The sequence below is a fragment of the Adiantum capillus-veneris genome, chromosome 18 (genome assembly GCF_014529385.1).
Source record: "Adiantum capillus-veneris isolate H3 chromosome 18, ASM1452938v2, whole genome shotgun sequence".
NCBI classification, from domain to species: Eukaryota; Viridiplantae; Streptophyta; class Polypodiopsida; order Polypodiales; family Pteridaceae; genus Adiantum; species Adiantum capillus-veneris.
Window position 1 is genome coordinate 115,229,756 of NC_140948.1, and position 22,527 is coordinate 115,252,282.

The window sequence follows — 22,527 nt, forward strand, 5'->3', positions numbered from 1 at the left end:
GCGCAATCTGCAGGAATTCGTAGCACACCATCCGAAGATTTATTCTCCTCGTTCCATGATGCTAGGGTGGCCATGGACTTACATTCGAAGAAATGCTTGATGCGAGGAAGCAGAGGAAAATGTCGCAAAACCTTTTGTGGAATTTTTGTCCCGTGGAGATCTACTCGATATCTTTCGGAGTCACATTTCGGACACTTCTCCATGTCTATGTATTCCCCTCTGAAAAGAATGCAATCATTAGGACAAGCGTGGATAGAATTGTAATCCATCCCCAAGTTTCGCAAAATCTTTCTTGCTTCATCTCGGGAATCTGGCATCACATTGTCAGCTGGTAGTATGTGCTCTTTTAGCAATCTACACAACATAAAAATACGATACAGTCGTGTAAAAATCTATCAGATCATTATACATTTAGAGATTTATTAAAGTAAACTAATTGTAATAGATCACCTGAAAAGCGTTGTGACGCTAGTGTCACTCCATCCAAACTTTGCCTGCATGTTGAGAAGAACCAGGAGTGCTTTCAATCTAGACATACGTGCTCCATTATACAACGGCGTATCGGCTTCACTTTTCATATCATCATAGATAAGCCTTTCTGAATCCATGATCGTCTCGATCATTTCATCAATCTCGGGCTCAAACATTGCCTCGTTGGGAATGTGCTCTGCATGATCATCCCCCGAGCTGTCAGAGGCTACATCTTGTGGCCTCACATATGCTGCTTGACCAAAGCGCCTGCGAACACGTCTATTGGGTTGCAAGATTGCTGCTTGTTGGCCAGCGTCAGAGTCCGACGAGTTATAATTGGCAACAACTCGCTCTATAATAGATGGATCGAACTCGCCAAATTCACGAATGTGCTACAAAGAAACACGTCTTGTCCGTCGCACAGCATGCTTGCATTGATTACAAGGACATAAGACCCTCGTTGAGAGATAGGTGTTTCGGTTGGACGGTCCCACATCCTCGTCACTACTCATAATGAGGATAAAAATCTTATAACCTGGACAACAAATTTAATATTTTATTGGCATTCTTCGTCTTATCTCTCTCTCTCTCTCTCTCTCTCTCTCTCTCTCTCTCTCTCTCTCTCTCTCTCTCTCTCTCTCTCTCTCTTTACCTCACATTCTCTAGTCATGTCCAATCCCCGCACACCTCGGTCTAGAGGTGCACGGAGATCAGAACCACCGGGTTATAATCTCGTCTTTATTGGTCAATACCTATATTTGTGGGTACAAGAAATCTACACACCCACGTCTACATGATACTGCATGTAGTGGACAAAACCCCTTTGCCTCTTCTCTAGCTGTAGCACTTCACAGCATCTTAACATCTTTTCACAGTAGAGTAGATCTTTTCATTGTTCGTCTAACTCTAAATCCTAAACCGTAAGTAATTCTTGCGTGGACTCGATCTAACGTAAATAAGCGTAAATCTAAATAAACGTAAATCTAACTAAAAATAAACCTAAATCTAATTTAACGTAAGTCTACATCTAACCTAATCTTTAACGTCTTTTGGGATAGTTTCCTACGACATTAAAACTCTCTTCTTCTTGTGTGTGTGTGTGTGTGTGTGTATGTGGGTAAACCTAAATAAACCTAAGTCTAATCTAATATAACATAAATCTAAATCTAACGTAAATTATGTTATATTAAAAACAAAGAACTAAACTAACAGGGATTATAAGAACCTTAAAACTGATTTAACACATAATTTTTCACATAACTCGGCAAGAGTTGGCATTCTCATCACTAAAGATGTGAGAGTTAACTTCCGACGGTGACGCTGCCTCATCTCCATCCACATCTGACAACAGCCATTGGCCCTTTAGACCGTTCTTGCTCTTGTTACTAACTTTGAAGTTGCTGTTGAATGACTAGAGGTTGTCTAGATGGTCATTGTGTCGGGGATGTAGTGACTCTTGCCGCCCTGAAGATCCACCTTCTTCCCTATCTTCTGAAGACATTTCACCAGTACTTTTGGATCGACGGAGCCCACCATGAGTGAAGGCAGCAATACCCTATATTCCATTCAGGGCTTTCTTCACCCGCTTCATGCAGACATCGCAGTCTATGGAGACCTAAATCTAATCTAATATAACGTAAATCTAAATCTAGCGTAAATAAACATAAATCTAGTTAAAAATAAACCTAAATCTAATTTAACGTAAGTCTACATCTAACCTAATCTTTAACATCTTTTAAGATAGTTTCCTACGACGTTATAACTCTCTTCTTCTTGTGTGTGTGCACGTGTGTGGATGTGTGTGCCAATAAAAAGAGATAAATGGTATAACCTTTCTATCACCCATGCCAAGTATGATAGATTGATTATGCCATTTCCCTCTTGAATAATAGGTCTTGAGTTCAACTCCTCGTCGGCTAGATCTTTAGGTCTTTTAATTTTAATTTGTTTCGTACGACGTTAAATTAGTTTCTCTCTCTTTCTCTCTCAATGTGTGTGCGTTTTTTTGGATCGTATGCATGTTTTCTCTCTCTTTTCCTCTCTCAATGCGTGCGTTTTTTGTTTATGCATGCTCTCTCTCTCTTTTCCTCTCTCAATGTGTGTGTGTGCATTCTTTGTGTATGTATGTGTGTGTGCGTTTTTGTTTTTGTTTGTACTCTCTCTCTCTCTCTCTCTCTCTCTCTCTCTCTCTGTCAAAAACACTATGTGTGTGTGTGTGTGTGTGTGAGAGAGAGAGAGAGAGAGGGAGAGAGAAAGAGGGAAAGGGAACATGAGAATGAGGAGAGGGAAGGAGCATACCTGGCTCTCCTTCCTCTCCTCGTGTGTGTGTGTGTGTGTGTGTGTGTGTGTGTGTGTGTGTGTGTGTGTGTGTGTGTGTGTGTGGAGAAGAAAAAGAGAGAGAGAGAGAGAGAGAGGGAGGGAGAGCGTTACCTGCTCCTTGCTTGAGGGCGCCGAAAAACTCAGATCTGAGATCTGAGTTTTTGGGCGCGCTCGGTTATTTTTTTAGCCCAGCCGGCGTCGCTATGAGCGTCGCAAATTTACAAAGAAATTTGCGACGCTCATAGCGACGCCGGGAAATTTTTTTTTGAGCGTCGCTAATATGAATAGCCTCTTGTAGTGTAGGCTCATTTGAGATCCAATCTCAATTTCCTCTATTGGTGGAAGAGACACTCCTCTTCCGTCACCCGATTGGTTTACTTGTCTACTTAGATCAATTCCTTCTTTGGCCTCTCTGACTTGTTTCCACAATTCATCAACACCATCTATTTCTTTACAGCTATCAGTTATAGTTATATGAAATCCCTCAGCAGAGTTATCTGTGGTATTCAACACTATCCTTGGATCTAATGCGGGGTCTTTGAGATTTGATCTATACTCATGATTGGAATCTAGCTTTTTTCCTTCTTGTCTTGGTGAGATTACTTGTGTAGGTGGGACAGGGATCACACCCTCAGGTTTTCCAATTGGTGGTTCTAATAAATCTTGGGCTTTTTGAATCATTTTATTGCACATTTCAAGCATGTCCTTTTCTAGGAACGCATATATATATGTCATCCATCTTTGTTCTGGGTTTGGTTGTTTTTGAGCCGTGTTTCATAGTCTTTTAGGAGGTCGTCTAAATGCTCATTAACCTTCTCGACCAACACTGATCCTCTTGAGCTAGCACTTCTTGTCTCACTTTTCGTTGATGGTTCTGTTGTTGAGGTTGAGTCACCTCTGTAAGAGAGGTGCAACCCTCTCCTCGTGTTGTCTTATCTTCTCTTCAACTTAAGTAAGCTTCTCAGCTAGGGATTTTTGCTCTCATTCCTTACGTGCTTTCATCCTAGCCTTTCTAGCTTTCCAGCTATTCTGTTTGCTCTTAGTTTTTTGACTAGGTGCAACAGTCTTTGGTTCACCCGTCTCTAGACTCGCGTCAGTTTTTGTTTTCTCTGTCTTTGGGTTCTCAACAGCTTCCTTTTGAGCTCTCTCTCTCTCTCTCTCTCTCTCTCTCTCTCTCTCTCTCTCTCTCTCTCTTAACTACTTGAATTGGTATGACGTTGTCATTTTTCAAGCTACTGGGTAGCTGAACAATTCCTGAGAATTTCGTCGTGATCTTTCTGACTCGGTTTGGGTTTTTTGGACATTCAAGGATCAAGCCTGAATGATGCCACAATCAAGACAATATGTGTTCACTTGTGTGATCTCCGTCTGAGGACATTGTTTAACCAAGTGGTTGCCATGGCTTTTGTGACAATCTGCCTTTGGTTGAGGAGCTTCTTCTTGCAATTCCTGTTGGCAATAAACAAGCTTTGACCTTGCTAAGCCTCTATTTGCAATGAACCGCAATGTCCTTTTGTCCATCTTGTATCTTCTTTCTTCATGTCGAAACGCAAGAGGTGGAGGTTGTACATGCCTCACCACTCCGTGTGTTTCTCTCATCTTCTGTCGCTTCGAAGGGCAGTACCCATTTTGGTTGTTATAATACATTGTAGCTGGTACTAGTGCGGCTTGTTTGTTGGATGGTTCCATCATCTGTGTATATCTCATGTCTATATGCATTCTAGCATCTGGCAGTGTAGGTTGTTGTCCTAAGACGGGCTATGTCCTTGAAACTCCTACTGGACCGGATGCATTTCTCATAGCGTATCTAGGTCGAGGAGGTGCTACTGGAATAGGTTATACATACCTCTCCCTAGCATATTCCATGCCATATTAACACTCTTCCATTGTATGGTTTGTCCATTTTCTCTCAATTTCGCACCATATAGGTTTTTGGAGGTCAAATTTGACTAGAGGAGCAAGTCTCTAAGCTAATCCTTCTATAAGCTTCAATTGCTCACTAGATACCTCTGGCTTTAATGTGGATTGGGTTCCTGTTGAATCACTCCTTTGAGATGATGTGTCACTCTCACTCTCAGTATCATGTCTTCTCAAGGTTTTTCTCTGATTTGGATAGGAGTAAGTTATAGGGGGTAGTGATGGTACAGATGGTCCTTGAGAAGGCATGTCTGCCCTCTTTGTGATCATTATGTCTCTCGTTATCGCTATATAAGGGAATCCAGGTGGCTCCTTCTTTGGAATTCTCATAGGAATTCTCATGTTTGTTGGAGATATATGTGGTCCTTCATTGACCAAATATCCACCTCTATAAAAGTCATATTCTATGGTTGCATTTGGGTACACCATGGTGGCAATGTAGTTGGGCTTGTGTCAAGATGTGGATAGATTGGCATTTCAGCACTTCTAACTTGGCTTGTCATACCTCGGTTCATATCTACCAAAGGATTGGTGGATTGGCTTTCCATCATGATGATCTTAGCTTTCTTAAAGTAAAATCCACTCTCTACTTTGATAGTCCTTAACAAGCATCTTGGCTTAGTGCAAGTTATCCCATTTTGCCCTTGATCAAGACTCTCAGAAGTTAGGAATTTTTGACTCTTTTGGTCTCTGGAAACTAGTTTTGGGTACCCTAAAATTTTGGCTTTAGGTGTATCCTATTGCCCGCAAGCTTTCTTCCTGGCTATACCTGACTCAATTTGGAGTTGTCTATCAAAAGTTAGAGCAGTTTTGGTGAACTACACTTGAAACAGCACTTAGAACAATTTCAAGATCAAGGATTTCTGCATGTATCTTGACCAAATGTGACCCAAATTTGTTGAAACTTGATCACTAGGCTTCTTTTACAGTGCTTAACGCTTCTAGAAGCTCACTGTGAGTTTTCACCTCCAAATTAGAGCTAGAGACATTATACGCGTATGATGTCTTTTTGCTCAAAATTTGGTATGTGAACTTTCCTTGATGTCCTCTACCCACTGGTATGCTCAGTTTGTAGTTTTGACCTTTATTTTGACACTTGAGACATTATACGCATATAAAGTCTTAGCTCAGAATTTACGAAGATTTCTACCCAAGGTACTCCTTGATGCATACAACAAGAATATGTGATTTCAGCAAATTTTGGATGTCAAAATTGCACAAAATCACCTCTTTTCACCTTTACAGTCTCATATCTGCAAAATTCTCTTTAAATGCAAAAGTATGTGTCCAAATGAGATGAAATTTTTCAAGCAAGCTTAGTGCATGATTCCCAAACCCCTTATGTGCTCAAAAGTGAAATTTGACTTTCAGATATGGCCTTGAGACTTCATGCGTGTATGATGTCTATGTGCTCAAAATTTGACAAAATTTGGTTTGTAAGCTTGTTTTGTTGTGCTTAACACCCTGGTAAGCTCAGATTTGAATTTTGGTCTCTAAGTGCCCTTTAGACTTCATACGCGTATGAAGTCTATCGGATCAGAATGAAGTGAGTTTTACTCCAAAGGTTCCTAACAACACTGGCAACTCACAGCAAGTTTCAGAATTGAATTTTGACACTTTTTGTGCAAGTTATGGCCACTACAAGCATGAATCTGTCCAGATCTGGTCTTGTGATCTTTGCAAGACCAAAAGTGATCCAAATTTGATGAAATTTTGCCAATATTCTTTCTAGATGCTGTATATCACAAGGGTACACTCAGTTGCAACTTTTGACCCTTGATCTGGACTTCATATGCACTCAACAGAACATGCAGAAGATGGGTATAATGTCAAAAGTTCAAATTGCTGCCAAAATCACCCTTGAGACTTCATACGCGTATGATGTCTACTAATGAAATTTTGGATAGAACTCATTCCCAAGCCTCTAGCACTTCACTTCTACCAATTTTCATGCAAAAATGTGCTCGCAATCTCAACTTTTTCTTTTTTCCGCTTCAGACACTCCGTCTTTTGTCTTTTGGGTGTCAGGAGTTGGTCAAAACTCTAGTTTCAATGTATACTTGAGGTAAAACCCCCCTTCTGAACACTTTGGTACAGTCAGATTTTCAAAATTTTATCTCAAGATGGTGCTGGAGACTTTATACGCGTATAAAGTATACTGTCTCAGATTTCAGATCTGTTTCTATTCTAAGTTCCCCTTATCCTTAGCAACATGTGCATGTGTTTACAGCAAAATTTAAAGCTCAAAAGTGCTCACAAACACAAGTTTTTGCTTTTGCAGTCACAACCACTCTATCTTTTGGCTTTTGGTCCCCAAATCTATGCCAAAACTCCCCACTCAAGGTGTTACTAGGGTATAATGACCCTTCTGAACACACTAGTGCAGTCAGATTTTTGAAATTTGGTCTCCACATGTCCCTTGAGACTTTATATGTGTATAAAGTCCAAGTTTACAGAATTGCAATTTTTCTCAAAAGCAGACTTTTCAGAGATCATGAATGCAAACAAGCACGTTGCAAATAATTCAATGATGAACAACTCTAGATCAGAATCAAATCACGTACCTAAATCTACTCATACAAATAATATGGGGTTTTGCATCTATGAGTAGAAAAACGCTTCAATGCCACACACGGACTAGCAAACCTTTTATCACCTCACAAAGATCTTGACCACCACAATAACTACTCTAATCTACAAATCCTAACTAAATCTACCTAGTCGCAGACCCTCGGCAAGATACACGCTTCCTGGCTTGATCTCGGAATAACCTCTTCCGGATCCACGGACTAGCAAACCTTTTATCACCTCACAAAGATCTTGACCACCACAATAACTACTCTAATCTACAAATCCTAACTAAATCTACCTAGTCTCAGACCCTCGGCAAGATACACGCTTCCTAGCTTGATCTCGGAATAACCTCGGCAAGATACACGCTTCCTGCCGAAACTAAAGCAGGCAACCATCACACGAGCGTTAGTAGGAATACCTATCTAAGTCCTTGTATCCCCAGCAATGGCGCCAATGTTGCGGGAGCGAGTCACACCACCCATAAAGTGCATGTAACACAACCTAGATCAACATGATGTCAATCAAGGACACAGATGACACGATAGGCACATAGAGGAAATCTTGTTAGCGTGTCAGGCTGAGACCATCCTACACATACAACACTCTAGAAGGCCAACTAAACCACAATCTAGAGTCTAACTGCTCTCAACTACACCACCTAAGCCACATACACACAAACGAAAGGAAACCCATCAAATCGTACCAGAATCGTACGAAACTTAAACAGCACCATCCGCTCACTAGGATACACTTGTCCCTAAGCCTCTACACTCAAAATCCTAGCTCTAGACCCATCTACAGAAAGTGCGTATGAAGACAGAGCAAAATTGTGAAAGTGTCTGAAACTAAACTCGATTAGTATCTATGCATAGCTTATGTCGCTACGATTCTAACGACTACTTGCAGGCAGAAAACAAACATTGTTTGATATACTTATGACCACGAGTAGCTCTTAGATGCGCAAGCGCGTATGCTCCGTTTAGCGAGGAATTCTTCGCGTTATCGTAGCTCTTGCCGAGGCTAGCATGATGGTGCACTCGGATCTCCAATGCGATGAGCGAGCGGGGAGTAGCATCAGGACGAGACTATCCTACACATACAACAGTTTGGAAGGCCAACTAAAACACAACCTAGAATCTAACTGCTCTCAACTACACCACCTAGCCACATACACACAAACGGAAGGAAACCCATAAAATCATACTAGAATCGTACGAAACTTAAGGAACACCATCCCCTCACTAAGATACACCTATCCTTAAGACTCTACACCCAAAACCCTAGCTCTAAACCCATCTGCGGAAAACACGTATAAAGATAGAGCCGAATTTTGAAAGTGTCTAAAACTGAAATCTACGAGTAGCTATGCGTAGCTTATGTCGCTACGATTCTAACGACTACTTGCAAGAAAAAAATAGACATCGTTTGATATACTTATGACCACGAGTAGTGCGTAGATGCGCGAGCGCGTATGCTTCATTCCGCGAGGAATGCTTGGTGTTGTTGTGTAGCTCTCATTGAGGCTAGCACGATCGTGCAGTCGGATCTACAATGTGATGAGCGAGCGGGGAGTAGCGCCAAGATAAAGATCACGTTCTCTCTCTTCCTCTCTCACACACAGTAGACGGCAGCACTAAAATGATGATTATGATAAAAGTTGTGTGCCCTTACAAAAATGACCTAGGTACCTTATACTAAGGTCACCTTAGGTTAAGCCTAAAATAGAGTTTGAGAGTCAAATGGCTTTGTATTTACAATCTGGAAGTGCCATTGCACCCCGACTCCTGTGTCAAGTATGGAGCCTGATTTACCCTTGTAATTTTCTATGGTAAAAGCGCACATTTGTAAGGCCCCCATTATGAGGAGAAGCCATCGTGCGTAAAGGTAAATCACTCACCGGAAACCAAAATTTTCACACAATCAAAAACCAGGGGCAACTTTAGGGGTCTCGGGGGCAGAAGCCCCCGAGACTTTTTTTTTCCCTCGCCGGAATATTGCTTTTCGCGGAATATTATGGCCGAACGGCGGCCGGAAAGTGGTCGGAAAACAACCGTCGGTTGGTCGGAAGTCAATGGCCGGTGGCCGGTGGCCGAATTCAAAAGCGGACTTGTCTTCTCAAGGGCGGCCACACATGGGCAGATTGGAGGGTCCGATTAATTGGACTTATTCGCACAAGGGCGGCTACACATGGCTACCTCTCATAAGAGAGGGAAACCCTTTTAGCCTATAAAAGGAGGCCATTTCTACACACATTTCATAGTGTGAAGTTGATGCAACAAGGTGAGTGTGAGGTGGTGAGAGTGAAGCAAGGCGGGAGCTCTATTAAGGGTTTAATCCCTTTGTAAACTACTTCTTCTTTTGAAGTACTAAAGCCATTGAGTGGCTGCTTTCCCGTGGACGTAGCCCACATTGGGTGCACCACGTATATCGTGTGTACTCTCTCTCTCTCTCTCTCTCTCTCTACTCTACTCTATAATCTCTTGTGTGTGAAATCTATCTCTCTCCATTAAGTAATCTACTCAAATATCTATTTAGCTATGTCTTATTTCCTAACAACTGGTATCAGAGCAAGGTTTGCTCGTAGCTAAATTATCTCAAGGAAAGGATTCCTTGAATTGAGTGGGAGTTATGGTGGAGGAAGGGAAGCTCAAGATTGAGAAGTTCAACGGCAAAAACTACCAACATTGGAAGATGCAGATTGAAGACTATCTCTACCAGAAGGATCTCTATTTGCCACTAGGCGGTCTTGCGAAGAAGCCCGCAACAATGGCAGATGAAGCATGGATTGTCCTTGATCGAAAGGCACTGGGAACAATCCGGTTAAGCTTGGCGTCAACAGTGGCCTTCAATGTTTCGGAGATGAAGACTACGGAGGACTTGATGAAGTCACTTGACGACTTTTACGAGAAACCATCGGCATCAAATAAGGTATTTCTTATGAAGCGCTTGTTCAATCTAAAGATGGCAGAGAATGGTTCAGTTGCAAAACACCTAAATGACTTTAACACAAACATAATTCAACTTCGATCGGTGAAAATAAATTTTGATGACGAAGTGCGAACTCTCCTTATACTATCATCTCTACCGGATAGTTGGGACAGCCTTGTGATGGCTGTAAGTAATTCTATTTCTGGCACAAATACTCTTAAGTTTGATGATGTTGTGGGTGTTCTCCTAAGCGAGGAAATACGAAGGAGAAGCACAGGGGAATCATCAAGTGCTACACTATCAGTGGAAACAAGAGGAAGGCCTAAGGAGAGGTTCAAAAACCAAAAGGGTCGTGATCGCTCAAGGCGGAGCAAGTCATGCACAAAGTCAGTTCTTGAATGTTGGAACTGCGGCAAGAAGGGCCACGTCAAGAAGGATTGCTGGTCCAAGAAGAAGAAGGAGACAGAGTCTCAAGACAACAAGCCAACATCGAAGGCCAATGTGGCAGGTAAAGTAGAGCAAGATGCTCTAATTCTCTCATTAGACAATGTGTTTAATTCCTGGATAGTAGATTCCGGGGCTTCATTCCATGCGACACCACACAAGCAACATTTCCAAGACTACACCAAAGGTAATTTTGGGTATGTATACTTGGGAGATGATGAAGCTTGTGAGATTGTCGGCAAAGGTACATTTTCTGTCAAAACTGCTAATGGAAATGAGTGGAAGCTTAAAGATGTTAGGCATGTTCCTTCTCTTTGCAAAAATTTGATCTCTACAGGACAATTGGATGATGAAGGTCACAACATTGCATTCGGAAACAAAAGGTGGAAGATCTCAAAGGGATCTTTGGTGGTTGCCAAGGGAGAAAAAGTCGGTACACTTTACTTGTGTATTGTTAGCACGCAACCTTCAGCTTGTGTAGTAACTACAGAAGTTGACAGTGTGGTGTGGCACTACCGACTTGGGCATATGAGTGCCAAAGGAATGCAAATCCTTCAAACAAAGAAGCTTCTACCAGGTTTGAAAGAAATGGACTTAGAGTTCTTTGAAGATTGTGTTTATGGTAAACAAAAGAGGGTAAAATTTCAAAAATCAGGAAATGAAAGAAAAAATAAAAAACTTGAGTTGGTTCATTCTGATGTTTGGGGTTCTGCAAGTACACCAGCACTTGGTGGCTCATTGTACTATGTAACATTCATAGATGATGCAACTAGAAAAACATGGGTTTATGTCATGAAGAATAAATCCGATGTATTTTTCATATTTCAAAGGTGGAAAGCCTTTGTGGAGAATGAAACAGGTACCAAGGTTAAATGCCTCAGATCCGACAATGGAGGCGAATATTGCAGCCAAGCTTTTGAAAGCTTTTGTGCTAGCAATGGCATTCGGAGGAAAAGGACAACCCCAAGGACACCTCAACAAAATGGGATTTTGAAAAGGATGAACAGGACAATCATGGAGCGAGCACGAATCATGCGGCTACATGCAGGCCTACCGCTTAAGCTTTGGGCGGAAGCTGTAAGTACGTCTGTGTACTTAATCAATCGGTCACCCTCAACGGCATTGGATGGGGGAGTTCCATAAGAGGCATGGACAGGTAAACCGGTGAATTATTCATTTCTCAAAGTGTTTGGGTGTGAGGCTTTCATGCACATAGATAGAAGCCTAAGATCAAAGCTAGATGCAAAGTCCAAAAAGTGTTTCTTCATTGGCTATGGATAAGGTGACTTTTGGTATCGCCTATGGAATCGTGAAGATGGTAAAATCTTAAGGAGTAGGGATATAATTTTTAACGAACAAAATATGTACAAAGATTACTTGGAAAGAAAACAAACAAAAGAAACAGGTGATGAGTACATGGAGCTTGAGGACGGTGAAGACTCAAGGACTCCAAACGGTGACAATGTGCAACAACGTCAACCAAATGAGGAGCCTCAACCAATTCCCCAAAGATCTACAAGAGCAAGTAGACCTCCAGAAAGGTTTGTTCCTTCCTTCAACCATCTCTTGATCTCAGATTCTGGAGAGCCGGAATCATACGAAGAAGCTATGCAACATGAATCCAAAGAAGAATGGACAAAGTGCATGCAAGTGGAGATGGACTCACTACATCGCAACCAAACATGGGAATTGGTTGAGTTGCCTAAAGGTAAGTGGCCACTTCAAAACAAATGGGTGTACAAGGTGAAGGAAGAAGAAGGTGGGAAGAAAAGGTACATGTCTAGGCTTGTGGTAAAAGGGTTTTCTCAAAAGAAAGGTATTGACTTCAATGAAATATTTTCTCCTGTTGTAAAAATGAACTCAATTAGGCTTGTCTTAAGCCTTGTGGCTGCTCATGATCTAAATCTAGAGCAAATGGATGTAAATACGGCATTCCCTCATGGTGACTTAGAGGAGGAAATCTACATGCTTCAACCAAAGGGGTATGAAGTAAAAGGTAAGGAGAAAATGGTTTGCAGATTAAAGAAGAGATTGTATGGTTTAAAGCAAGCATCAAGACAATGGTACTTGAAGTTTGATCGATGGATGTTGGATCATGGATTCACACGATGCAACTCGGATCACTGCATCTACATGAAGAATTTGGGAGATGGGAAATTCATCATCCTAATGTTATATGTTGATGACATGTTGATTGCAAGTGCTAACATGCAGGACATCAAAGACCTAAAAGAGGAGCTGTCTAAATCTTTTTCAATGAAAGATTTAGGTGCTGCAAAGAGGATACTTGGTATGAAAATATCAAGGGACAGGACGAAGAAGACAATAAAGCTATCTCAAGAAGATTACATCAAGAAGGTACTAGAAAGGTTTGCAATGCAAAATGCAAAACCAGTTTCTACACCTTTGGCTGGTCATTTTAAACTAACGAAGGATATGTGTCCAAAGACACAAGCGGAGATAGCCTATATGTCTAAAGTTCCATATGCTGCAGCGGTACGTTCTCTAATGTATGCTATGGTCTGGACAAGGCCAGACATTGCACATGCAGTGGGAGTTGTGAGTAGATTCATGGACAACCCAGGTAAAGAGCATTGGCAAGCTGTGAAGTGGATACTTAAGTATCTAAAATTGACAACAATAAATGCTTTGTATTGTGGAGGAACTGATATTTTTCTAGAAGGATATGTTGATGCAGATATGGCACGTGACAAAGATACTCGAAGGAGCACTACTGGCTATGTGTTCACGGTTGGAGGCACAGCAGTAAGTTGGGCTTCAAAGTTGCAGAAAGTGGTTTCACTTTCTACCACGGAAGCACAGTATGTAGCAATGACGGAGGCAAGCAAAGAGATTCTGTGGCTTCACAGATTCTTAGAAGAGCTTGGATTCAAACAAGACAATTGTGTCTTGACCAGTGATAGCCAAAGCGCTATCCATCTTGCGAAGAATTCAGCCTTTCATTCAAGGACAAAGCACATTGAGGTGAGATATCACTTCATACGCACTCTTTTGGAAGAGGGATAGCTAAAGCTAGGAAAGGTGCATACAAGTGAAAATCCTGCAGACATGTTTACAACGGTGGTCAACAAGGAGAATTTGAGCTTTTGCTCATCTTCAATCGGCATTCAAGGATAAGAAGCCAGAATGGAAAGCAGTCACAGGTTTGGTTTGGAGATCAGTCTCCAAGTGGGAGATTGTTAAGTATGGAGCCTGATTTACCCTTGTAATTTTCTGTGGTAAAAGATCACATTTGTAAGGCCCCCATTATGAGGAGAAGCCATCGTGCGTAAAGGTAAATCACTCACCGGAAACCAAAATTTTCACATTCCGTCCCCGAGACTTTTTTTTTTCCTCCTCGGAATATTCCTTTTCGCGGAATATTATGGCTGGACGGCGGCCGAAAAGTGGTCGGAAAACAACCGTCAGTTGGCCGGTGGTCAGAAGTCAATGGCCGGTGGCCGAATTCAAAAGCGGACTTGTCTTCTCAAGGGCGGCCACACATGGGCGGATTGGAGGGTCCGATTTGGACTTATTCGCACAAGGGCGGCTACACATGGCTGCCTCTCATAAGAGAGGGCAACCCTTTTGGCCTATAAAAGGAGGCCATTTCTACACACATTTCATAGTGTGAAGTTGATGCAACAAGGTGAGTGTGAGGTGGTGAGAGTGAAGCAAGGCGGGAGCTCTATTAAGGGTTTAATCCCTTTGTAAACTACTTCTTCTTTTGAAGTGCTAAAGCCATTGAGTGGCTGCTTTCCCGTGGACGTAGCCCACATTGGGTGAACCACGTATATCGTGTGTACTCTCTCTCTCTCTCTCTCTCTCTCTCTCTCTCTCTCTCTCTCTACTCTATAATCTCTTGTGTGTGAAATCTATCTCTCTCCATTAAGTAATCTACTCAAATATCTATTTAGCTACGTCTTATTTCCTAACATTCTGCAGCTGGACTACCTACTTATTACAAATGATGTTTATGACCATAATCTGCAACATTCCATAACTCTCAAATAATAAGGCTTTGTTGAATATGTCGTGTTGTTGACCTAGACGTCAATAGAGACAATCAACATAATGCTCCAAACCAGGAGCCACACTCCAATCCAAGAGCAAAAACAATGCTCTAATCCAAGAGAAAAATCTTGAAAAATGTGTGCTTCGCTCTAATCCAAGATCACCTTTGTCTTCTTCAATGCTTTGTCTTCAACTACTTCATGGTCTCTGTCTTCTAATTTGTCCGATTATTGTTCTTCTGGTGCTTTCTCTTCATGTTGATGGTCTTCATGATCTTCAGAGTTCATGTTTATGGGCTCCATGTATGTGCTCGAGGCAAGTGAGTGAGAGGTAAGTCTTACCATATACATAATGTATAGGCATTTTTTAAACCCGTACATGATTACAACAAGAAAATCATCTCCATAAATGTAGATCGTGATATACTTTGCAAAAGAGAAAAATTTTGTGCTTGGTTGTAAAATTTAAGGTTTAATGTGTATGTGTGTGTGTGTGTGTGTGTGTGTGTGTGTGTGTGTTTGTGTGTGTGTGTGTGTGTGTGTGTGTGTGTGTGTGTGTGTGTGTGTGAGAGAGAGAGAGAGAGAGAGAGAGAGAGAGAGACATTTTTTTTGCTTCAATGTTTCTATGTGATGTACTCCTCCACTTTAGAGGTGAAGTCACCCTTCAATAGAAAGTACATGAAGCTTGAGAGCTCAAAAAAGAAAGTTTCCTTTTGATTGTTGGATGTCGAGAATCCCTGAGGAAGGTCTTTGCTTTGGTTTTTTGTGGGAACGATCGACAACAAGGGGCTCTACAGTTGTAGGGACAGAGGTTTGTGCCTCAGGTCCTTTGTTCAAGATGTGGGAAGCTCCTCCAAGTGAGGAGGGAGCTAAATAGATTGCCCGTGAGAAAGGCCTCTAGGGCTCTCGTCTTTGGAGGCCTCGAAGTCAAGTGAGCGAACCAATTGCACACACACAAAAAAACTTTTGTTTGTGGGTACGCTGGATTTGATGGGGTTACTTCAAATAAAAGATATTATCAATTGAGAAAATGGATGCAAAGCGCGGCAAGGTAAAACGGTGAGGGTGAGGGTGAGGGTGAGGGAGGTGTTGAAGGGCAAGACCAGCAGGTGTAGGTGAAGGCAGTCAATGGAGATGCCGAGAGCGAGGTTTTCAGGCAAGCATGAGAGCCAAGCACTGGACAGGGGCCACAAGCATTGAGTGGGCTTTGCAGGGTGTTGAGAGGCATCACACGTGTTACAAGCAGATGACGAGCATGAGATGATGAGGTATCAGGCCTGGGCAATGGCGATATGGGACTTAGGAGCCAGAAAGTGGTACTGTTTCCTCGGCTGAGGCATGAGCAAATCACGTGCTAATCACAATGCAAGCACAGGTTCATATGGCGTACCCAGATTCTTTATCAAAATGAGTTGAGTGCATTTAGCCCCTTTGGGTCTTCCTTCACCTCCCAGGCTCCCACCCACGTGCTTGGATAGAACAAAAGAGACAACCTTTTTTCTTCTTCCCTCACCAAAAATGTCTTAAGCACTTCAATGCACATGCACACACACACACACACACACACACACACACACACACACACACACACACAAGGGTGATTTTAAAAAAACTGTAGCAAGATGCCACAACCTTTTTTCTTCTTCCTTCACCAAAAATGTCTTGAGCACTTCAATGCACATGCGTGTGCGCGCACACACACACTGTGTTACTTTAGTACTCTTGGTCTTTCTTAGATTAATTAAAAAAAAGGGGGGACCACACATAAACCTAGCCCTTGGATCGGAACCTATTGGCGTTTGTTTTTCTGATAATTACACACACACACACACACACACACACACACACACACACACACACACACACACACACACACACACACACTGGGTTACTTTATTAGTTCTTGACCTATTTTCTCTTATAAAAAGAGAGCTTCATAATATTTTTTGAGCCTCCTCTATGAGATTTAAAAACCCTTCGTTAAAAATAAAAGCGTGATAAGGCATTGGCTAGAAGGACTACACACACCACCTCACTTGAGGGAGTTGGGTTCTGCTGTCTGCGTTTTTGTGACTAGTTTTTTAAAAAAAACAGAAATGGGGTTATTACTTTGGCTTCACCTTGGTAAAGAAAGCTGTCGAAAAGGCATTGGGTTACGACTTTTTGTGACTGTTCCCTAACTCGGGCTGATTTATTATTTTTTGCATTAGCATCTTGTTGTGTAAATACAAAAAGATAAGAGATTCACCCTATGGGTGTTGAAAGGTTCTGCTTCTTTTGGGTTTCCAGGGTACACACTATGGTTGTTCATGGTCTTTTCATTAGAAAGGATGGGATATACATTATAGTTATTTTTGCATGTACTCAAGAGGATGTTGCTCATGTGATAGCTTTGGATATTATTATGGAACTAGCACTTTAAATATTGTTTAACCTTTTCTTTAAAACTTCAAGGTACGGGGTATGGCTTGGCTTTTTTAACAGCACTACTTATTACTGGATTGCTTAAAGAGATGTATATGGTTAAAGATGTATGATTTGGAATCCACTTCACTGTGATAGGTTTCTAACCTAAATTCAAGCTTATACGAGCTTGTCATTTTATAAAAACTGTAATTGGAAAATTTATAAAAACTTCATTTGGTGGAGCTTTCAGGACTGATAAAACTATTGAAAATAAATGAAGGGGGGATTCTGACACTTGGATTAGAAGGGGTGATGGCCTTCTAATCAAAATGATACTCTTTTACTAAAATATTTGGGATTCTTTAAAAATAAGAGAAATCATAATTTTTTGGGCTAAGCTTGTAAAGGTTTTGAAAAGTTTGTAAGATGGACATGGATAATAACTGGTATAGTCCATCGATACCTGTAAAACACATCCAAGGCTAACTGAATTGTTTTCTTGTTTGGATGGATGCAGGTAAGTGTGAGATCCCCAACCCGCCAATACCAAGATCGGAATGGAATCCTTGACAGGTCTCTAGGTCTGATAAAAAATCAAAGTTTCTAAACAAGAAAAGTCCAAGGAATAGACCTTTACCATTGACAATGGCATGGGTCTATAGCCTTAGCAAAAGACCTAGTCCTGTCTCGCAGCGGAAACGGGACAACGTATTGAAAGTCCAAAAAACTATTTCGATCCTATAACTGCCACAATTGGGCTAAGGTATCCTCAACCAACGCTTTTATTCCCCTAATAGATGTGAGGGCACAGCCGCTAGTGGACTCCTCTTCCAAGTGAAGAAGTTATCTAAATGTTTTAGTGCGCAGGGATGGATAGTTACCTGACTAATCAGGTCCACCCGTCCATGATTGACAACCTTAGTCAATCCCCACTTACCACCCCGCACTCACACATGATTCTTTTGTTATTTAATTACTACCACGTTCTTATCACAATTAAAATAATGATTCCTTTTATCCTTCATAACAGGATTTTATTAAAACAGCCCTTGAAAATAGTATTGAAAACATTCTTTTAGCAAACAGACATCTTTAAACTTAAGATAAGGTACTGTCAAAATCAAAACATTGTCCATAATAACCATGACCAGTACTCTTCTTGTCTCAAGACCACCTAAGGGTGAAAAAATGGCACCCATTCCTTATTCATAATTCGGAGTGGATAAACTCCCACCCAAAGTTCCGGGTGCCCATGCACCAAACCAATTGCCCATACAACCGGGTGGCTCCCCTACGATAAAAAACGGTATCCTAACTTATGTAGAAACATCAAGACATGACACGGAGTAGAAACTCAACGTTCATGGGGGTAACCGACTTATCCGTGGCTGGAAAGCCATCATTATTATCAAAATATACCAAGGAGTCGGAGGTGTCTTGAGACAAGCTGTCTTAAGGATGATCAATCATATCTTTCCTAAATCAACCAATTTTAACTCAAATAATTCTTTCCTACATTACAAGCAATGCACATTGGAAGTTACCCTCCGTTTTTGGTCAATTATTCATTTTCTTATTCTTACTCACTCCTTATGTATGCAATGCTAACTTATAAAAGAACTTAAACTATTTAAAGGCTTCATTGAATAATGGGAAACCCACTTGGGATTGATTGGCCATATGCTGCTGCGCTGCCGCTTGAAGACTCTCCTCCGTAGGCCTACTACTAGGCCCGGCTTCGTCGTCGTGCGATGCTCAAGTTCGTTTTGGAGCTACGTCCTCATCATCAGATGTAGGACTTGCTCGGGTCCTTATAGGTGCCATAACTTCTTATCCTTATAAAAAGGACGTCTCATTAGGTAAATCATTCAAAAGCTAAACTTAACTTTTGTATCCAATTTTACCCAAATCTAGGTTAAATTTATAGTCTTGATTGGTAAATTTTTGACCTTGTAATTTCTTATTTTCCTATATAAGCATGATAACTTTTTTCACAGCTTCCCTAAGGGTTTTCTAAGCTATCCTAATTTTCTTGTAATTTTGTATATCTTTTTCTTAATTTTTCCATCGAATTTTAAGCTTGGAATCTGTTTATTTTGAGCTTAATATTTATTCTATTTATTTTCTCTCAAAGAGTTCATTTCCTCCACTTTATATTATAGGTTTAAACTTACTATAACTTTCATAAAAACTTTTGATCGCAAAGTCTATTTATTTTAATTAATCTTTTACTAAAAATTGAACTTTTGGTCAATTATAATTTTGTAAACTCACTAATTAACTATGGTATAATTATCATAAAGAGATAAGGACGTTTGTGACCTCTAGTAATTATCTTTTAATTTTCCAACTCAGTTATCTAATTTTCATCTTTAATTTTCAGCTAAAATTAGTATAATTTGACTTTGAAAAATATCTATACTGACTTTCTAACCTTGACATAATTATCACGGCCTCTTTATCGTTTAATCTAACTCACATAAATAGCATGTAATCATATAACATGATTTACTATTTTTTTCCTTTAGTTTCTAGCTAGAATTAGTGTTTTTGACTAAACTAAATATCTATACTAACTTTCTACCCTTGACATAATTATCACGACCTTTTCATCATGTAATCTAGCTCTGATAAATAGCATGTACTCATATAGCATGATTTACTAATTTTTCTCTTTGGTTTTCAGCTAGAATTAGTATAATTTGACTTAAATAAATATCTATACTACTTTTCTAACCTTGACATAATTATCGTGGTCTTTGATAAATAGCATGTAATCATCACATGATTTATTAATTTTTCCCTTCAATTTATCCTCAAAAATAGTGTTTTTCTATTAAGATAATTAGTTAAATTAATTATCTGTGGTTAAGATAATTATTACGGGTTTGTTAGGATGTGATTTACCTTTGATAATTATCTGTAAGCTTTTTAGTTTAATTTACTATTTTCTCCCATTCAGTTTTTCTTAAAAACAGTGTTTTTCTATTGAGATAATTAGTTAAACTAATTATTTGAAGTTAAGATAATTATCACAGATTTTTTAGAATGTTTTTTTTCTCTAATAATTATCTCAAAGCATTTTAGATCAATTTTTTATTTTCATTTTTTTATTTTTTCTTAAAAACAATGTAATTTTGTCGAGATAATTATTTAAATTAATTATCTGAAGTTAGCATAATTATCACGGGTTCCATAACATGTGATTTTCCTCTGATAGTTATTTCAAAACATTTTGGATTAGTTTGCTATTTTTTTCTTTGTATTTTCTCTTAAAAACAGTGTAATTCTATTGAGATAATTAGTTAAATTAATTATCTAAAGTTAAGATACTTATCGCGGATTTTAAAATATGTGTTTTTTCTTTGATAATTATTTCAAAGCATTTTGGATTAGTTTATTATTTTTTCTCTTCTATTTTCTTTTAAAAACAATGTAATTTTGCTGAGATAACTAGGTAAACTAATTAGCTGAGGTTAAAATAATTATCACGGGTTTCATAACACATGATTTATCTTTGATAATTATCTCAATACATTTTGCTATTTTTTTCATTTTATTGTCTCCTAAAATTTATGTAATTCTGCTGAGATAATCAGTTAAACTAATTATTTAAAATTAAAATAATTATTATAGGTTTCATAAGATATGATTTATCTCTGATAATTATCTCAAAATATTTTGGATTAATTTGATCATGTCCTTCTTTAGGTTTCTCTTAAAAACAGTGTTATTCTTCTTAAATAATTTAAAAAATTACTCAAAAAATTACAAGATAATTTTCTTAGCATAATTAATTTGTTTTAAGCAAATGTGTATGTGTATGTGTATGTGTGTATAATATATATACATAGAGAGAGAGAGAGAGAGAGAGAGAGAGAGAGAGCATAGAAGTGGATCTTTTTTTTTGTTTCACTTTACATATTAACTCACCAAAAAAAAGCTTTGTGATTTTATCATTTGTTGTAAATCCTCCTATAAAGCCAATTTTGTATATTCACCCAAGCAAGGCTTCCATGCCTTAGATAGATGTATTTATTAGCCCCTTCTAATATAATTCAGAACCGCTTCTTTCTCTGCTTAAGAAAAAAGAAACAGAAAGAAAAGCTAGGAAATGCATGTCACACCATGTGCCTACATTATAAAGCAAGACAAGGCAGAAAAAGAGGAGTGAGTTACTTGAGAGAGCCAATGGAGGCACCAGGAGGAGAAGACAAGGTGCAGAGAGGATGCCGGGAAAAGGCGGCCATACACGGTGCCGCCGATGATGGCCCCGAAGCAACGCCGGCGGGTGCTGTCACCTTCATCTTCACCTTCCCCATCAGCTGCTACATGCATATTGTTATAGTGGGCATGCTGCAGCTGCAAGAGCGTGTTGAAGTCGTTGGAGGGCAGGTCGCAGAAGAACTGCAGCTCCCTTTGATAAGAAGAAGGCAGCTGCTCGTGCTTCTTGATTGCCTCCAGCATGAACTGCATGTTGGCCAGGCAGTTGGGCCCGCTGGAGGAGCCCATATCCGGTATGCGAAAAACCTTCTCATCATCATTATCATCTTCAACAGCAGCAGAAGTGGCAGCGGCAAGTATCTGATCGTCGCGATGGGAGCTGCCTTCAGCAGTACTCGTCAACTGCTTTAGCTCTAGCAAGCTGGTCTGGTGCATGGCCATGGCGTGCTCTATTATGGGGCGGCATCGCAACAGCACCGAGTTCTGGGGCCCCGAATTGGCCGCATAGCTTGCCCGCTCCACACCAGAGAGCATCGGGAATTCTAACGAGCTCATTTTCTCTCGTTGCCTACTCGTTGCACTTCTGAGTCCTTACCCACTTTCCCAATTCAGATTTCACCGTCTCACAAGTCGTACGACGTAGGGGCGACGCAGCCCTCTCTCTCTCTCTCTTTCTCTCTCTCTCTCTTTCTCAAGGCTGCAGTCTCCACGTAATGTGTCTATCGAGGCACGAGCTCCCTCTGTCCCTCCCTCCACGCCCATACCAGGCTGTCTGGGAGAAATCACGGTGTGCCTAGTAAAGGGGGGTAAGGGCAGGCCTGAGCAGATCGATATAAAAGGTGAGGGACAGGCAGTTAGCCAAGGGCTGTCAGCCTGTCACCCATCCGTTGAAAGAAGTTCTCCCCACCCTCTCTCTCTCTCTCTCTCTCTCTCTGCCAGGCCAGGGGCTTCCGCCCATGCGATGCCCTTTCAGCACATGATGGCGGGCTGTGGATTGTGTTTGCATGTTCCAGCTCCACCAGATTCCACGTAATGGAAGTAATGGAGCGAATAGGTGTTAGCTGTAGCGAAGCTATGACTCACTACATCGCCAAGCGCCAACTAAGCAGCCGTTTCTCTACTGGCTCTTCCAGTTTATTCGATTCATGTTGACATTCATGAGGAATCTCAATTTGCTTTTAAGGTAGGCGGATTTCTTCATGCAGTTTCAAAATGGAAGGCAGGGTTCGAA

General features: G+C 40.5%; 1 pseudogene; it reads right to left on the minus strand.

The window, feature by feature from the left end:
- LOC147436248 (gibberellic acid methyltransferase 1-like) overlaps positions 1 to 22,299 on the minus strand; it is a 41,396-nt pseudogene extending 19,097 nt beyond the window's left edge.
- Between the last annotated feature and the right edge of the window lie 228 nt (positions 22,300 to 22,527).